We start from the raw sequence: 5,401 nt of genomic DNA on the forward strand, positions 1-5,401 counted from the left end.
ACAGCACCTGGCCTTATGCCAACAAAACTCTTAGGAGTAAAACCGTTATTAAGATCTGTAGTATCAGAGACCTCAAAATGTGAATATACAGCATATGATTTAATACATCATTTAATAAATGTCTGTTTATTTGAATAATGGGAGAATATCACTTTTACTTTGATAATATAAGGGTAGATCAAAAGTTTTAGATATGTATGAGAAAAGCCAGATTACATTTTTAAATGCTATATGTACTCTACATCTCTTTCATAATGGAATAAGAGGAAGATGTCCTGAAAAAACTGGCAACAGTGGATAGCCTCAGAGTTCTAAATCAATCAAAGTATCTCAGGTTTCTTTCATTCACATCATCTTTCTTCTCTGCTTATGATCTCAGTGGGGTTTCTTGGATTCTGAGATAATGTGCCCTTTTGCTATCTAGAATGTATATGCCATAGAAATACTGGATAGAGGTAGTAGGATCAGCAGCTAATCTATGAGAAATTTTGTATGATTAGACACAAAAAATTGAATGCTTGTCTTACCATCCAGTAAAAAATATTTTTCAGTGCCCCAAAAAACAGCAATTTATTAATGGAAAAATATAATTTTATCACCACCACTTTTTAATGCTAAAAGTTTCTCTGGGAGCAAAGGATTAAGAAGAAAAAAAGAAATTTTAATAAGGTATTATTATTATTATTTTTTGAGACAGAGTCTGGCTCTGTTGTCCAGGCTGGAGTACATTGGCTCGATCTCAGCTCACTGCAACCTCCGCCTCCCGGGCAGGTTCAAGCAATTCTCCTGCCTCAGCCTCCCAAGTAGCTGGGACTACAGGCACACGCTGCCACACCTGGCTAATTTTTTGTATTTTAGTAGAGATAGGGTTTCACCGTGTTGCCCAGGCTGTTCTCGAACTCCTGAGCTCAGGCAATTCGCTTGCCTCAGCCTCCCAAAGTGCTGGTATTATAGGCGTGAACCACCATGCCCGGCCAATAAGGTATTATAATGGCAGAATGTGGTTGAAGTGAATCCAAATAAGGATAATAATTGTTCCTACTTCACAGTAAAGTTTTGAAGATTAAATCAGATAACACATGTCAAATATTTAATACTTTGCCACTATTTATTACTGTGTGAATATGTACAATATGATACCTGTTTGTAGGCAGCTGATATTTTGTGTTACTGTTTGCATTAATTTAACATTAATGGGTAAAGATGGCAGGTGAAAACTCCTAAACATATGGGGGCAGGAATGGCAGTGGACTCTTTACTGAAAACAAGAAGATAAAGTGAAACTGAATACTGAACCGTGAGCTAGCTTCTTGCCTTATTTCGTCTCAGAACTGACAGCCGAGCTCCTATTACCTGAGATAAGCTTCCTCTCCAGAAAAATTGACCCACCCTGAAGAAAAACCTTTAAAAAACCATGTTAGGGGTGTGAGACATGGCTAAGGAAAATGTTTTGCTGTTCTCTTACCTATAATGAAGCTCACCACTGAAAAGTCCTACCCATGTACACAGAGATGTTCCAGTTAGTTTTCTCTGTGTCTCTCAAATATGAAGGATCCCGAGACAATTACGGCCAAGATTCTAACTTGAAAGACTACGACCAAACCAAACAGCAAAAAGGAACTTAAAGGAAATACAGTTTGAATAGCCCTTATCTGAAACAGCTGGGACCAGAAGTGTCTCAAACTTTGAAATATCTGCCTATATATGCGGTATCTTGGGGATGGGATCCAAGTCTAAACAAAATTCAGTTATATTTCATGTATACTTAATACAAATAGCCTGAAGTTAATTTTATACAGTATTTTGAAATAATTGTGTACATGAAACAAAGTTTTGACTGTGACCCATCACATAAAATCAGATAGGGAATTTTCTACTTGTGGCATCATGTTGGCACTCAAGAAGTTTTGGGTTTTGGACAATTTGGATTTCAGATTTTCAGATTATGGATGCTCAACCTGTAGCGTTAATGCAGGGAACAAAGAAAATTTTAAAACAACCAAAAAAACCTAAGTTAATATCCTTAGAATTCTGAGAAGCCATTGCACTCTCCAGAACAAGGTACTACTTAAAAGACTTAGATTACCAGCTAAGTGGAGTGTCTCATGCCTGTAATCCCAGGGCTTTGGGAGATCGAGGTAGGAGGATCACTTGAGGCCAGAAGTTTGAGACCAGCCTGGGAAACACAGTGAGACCCCTATTTCCTCAAAAAATTTAAAAATTAGCTGTGCAGCCATAGTCCTAGCTACTGAGGAGACTGAAGTGGAGGACTGCTTGAACTCAGGAGTTCAAGGTTACAGTGAGCTGTGATGGTGCCACTGCGCTACAACCTGGGTGACAGAGGGAGACCTTATCTATGGTGAAAGAAAAAGACTTGGATTCCCCATATCTTAAATGCAAGAGAAAACAAAGGGAAGTCCCAATATGATCAATTCTATTATGAGAACTGTGTTACTTGGACAGTAGTCAGTCCTGACTGAAGGCTGTAGAACTCCAACAAGTCTCCCTGTGATTTGGAGAATAAAAAATGACAAACGATTCTGATGATCAATTAATAGAAGATACAAATGAAGCTGAACAAATTACAACCAAGGCAATTACTACTTGCAGAAATACAAAAATATGATAAAGAAAATGTAATCATGGTATGCTATAGAAGACAATATTATGTATATTTATATATTAGATATGAATTTAACAAAAATGATACAATTAAGTGATGACAGGAGTAGAAGTCCCAGTGTAAGATCAGGTTAGGGAAGGAGAATAGGGGAAGTATGAAAAGCAAAATCATCTTCCATAGCAGGGAGTTAGATAATATTTATATTTAAAAAAAAAGAAAAAAATGAGCGGAGTGTAAGCGGAGGAGGCAATATGGTAATATATTTGGAGGTCAGATGCCCAGATTTTAAAAAATGCTTTATTTATTTTTTAATAAACAGAGGCAGAGTCTCGCTTTGTTGCCCAGGCTGGTCTCGAACACCTTGCCTCAATCCTCTTGCCTCAGCCTCCCAAAATGCTGGGATTATAGGCATGAGCCACCACGTCTGATCAAATGCGCAGATACTAAGAATTAGAATCTAATCCAAGCTCTGTCACTTACTTAATCTGTGACTGGGTAAATTACTTAATATTTCTGCTCCAGAGTTTCATCATCTTTAAAATGATTGTTCTAAGAATTTACTTCATAAATGCAGAGAGCTTAGAACATAATTGGCACACTTTTAATAAGTGTTCAAATAAATGTAATTAAAACCTTGTCACTTGGAAATGTGGAAGTAAACCGCAGAGAAGTGACTAAAAGTTGAAAGTGGCTGCCTCTGGAGAATGGGAATGAGAGGTAGGGAGAATGGGACAGGGGTCTAACATTGTCTCTATAATGTCTTACAGCAACACTGTCCAACAGAATTTTTTTTTTTTTTTTTTTGAGACAGAGTCTTACTCTATTATCCAGGCTGCCCAGGCCAGAGTGCAGTGGCATGATCTCAGCTCACCACAGCCTCTGCCTCCCAGGTTCAAGCAATTCTCCTGCCTCAGCCTCTTGAGTAGCTGGGATTACAGGCACCTGCCACTACGCCTGGCTAATTTTTTTATTTTTTAGTAGAGAGGGGGGTTCACCATGTTGGCCAGGCTGGTCTCGAACTCCTGACCTCAGGTGATCCACCTGCCTCGGTCTCCCAAAGTGCTGGGATTGCAGGCATGAGCCACTGCACCTGGCCCAATATAATTTTAATGCAAACCATTACATGATTTTAAATCTTACACTTAAAAAATTTAAAAGTAAAGTGAAATTAATTTTAATGTTTTATTTAATCCTATGTATCCAAAATATTTAAAATATGTAATCATTATAAACAAATTAGAGATTTTATATTCTTTTGTTTTGTACTATTTGAAACCCAACGTATATTTTTACATTTACAGCACATCTCAATTCACACTAGCCACATTTTAAGCGTTCAATAACCACAAGTGGCTAGTATCTATCACACTGGGCAATGCAACCTATTTGATTTTTAAAAACAATACATATCATCAATGGCTATTAAATCATAGAGAAACCCAGCCATTTTATGTCTCCTGATTAAAAACTACTACTTCATTTGTACAGTGGTCTACCAAAAAAAAAAAGACAGAAAAAAGGAAGCAAGCAAACAAGCAAGCCTGAATCTGATCAAGCCTGTAGATTCAATCACCAATTTACAGAAAATATGGAGGAGAAAATAACACAATAAATGGCATGTCAAGGATGCAATCAGCAAAATCCAGATGGTGAGAGACTCTTAATAGACAAGCAAACCAAAAACAGAAATTTTAAAAATGTGACTGAGAAGGAATTCATGAATTTAAAAAGACATGGCCGGGTGCAGTGGCGCATGCCTGTAACCTCAGCACTTTGGGAGACTGAAGTGGACAGATCACTTAAGGTCAGGAGTTCCAGACCAGCCAGGCTAACATGGCAAAGCCCTGTCTCTAATAATACAAAAAATCAGCCAGGGGTGCTGGCACGTGCCACAGCTACTCTGGAGGCTGAGGCAGGAGAATCACTTGAACCCAGGAGGCCGAGGTTGCAGTGAGCAAGATTGCGCCACTGCACTCCTGCCTGGGTAACACAGAGAGACTCCGTCTAAAAAAAAATAAATAAAATAAAATAATAAAAAGACAAAAGATTTGTCAATAAATTGTAATGTGTGATCCTTATTTAGATCCCGACTAGAACTCTTTGACAATTTTTATACTTGTGAAATAACTGAAAATCCGATATTATTTTTACTAATTCTTTTTGAGGCACAATAATACTTTTAGTTTTTTAAAAGAACTATTATTTATTAGGAATACATGCTGAAATATTTATGAATAAAATTACATGATATCTAGGATTTGCTTCAAAATAACATGGGGGATGGCAAATTGGGGAAAGTGGGTGCAAGTTCAGATGAAATGAAATTGGTCATAAATTGATAACTACTGAAGCTGGATGATAGATACATGGAGGTTCCTTACATTACTTTACTCCTGTATGTTGTTTTACATTTTCCACAATAAGAGATTGAAAACAAAACTATGAGGCATGGTATTAATTTTAAAAATAAAAACTTAAAAGACTATAGGTCTTACCTAAGCCCAACATTAATTCCTTCAGACCTGAGGAGAGCTTTTTTTCTTATTAAGCCTAGGAAACCTATATATGTCATCAGTCTTGACTTTACACATAGTCTCCCTTTCCAGCTCATCTGATACTCTCCATCAGGAATATATTTTCTATTTAAAATCTGTTTATAAATGATTTGAAATTACCCCCTTGACAACCTATAAAAGGCTTTAACACTTAACTAAAGGAAGAATTCTCAAAAAACAACATCAGGCAAATTGAAAAAGATAAATTCAAGACACTAGTCGA

This window comes from Theropithecus gelada, chromosome 4, assembly GCF_003255815.1.
Source record: "Theropithecus gelada isolate Dixy chromosome 4, Tgel_1.0, whole genome shotgun sequence".
Taxonomy (NCBI): domain Eukaryota; kingdom Metazoa; phylum Chordata; class Mammalia; order Primates; family Cercopithecidae; genus Theropithecus; species Theropithecus gelada.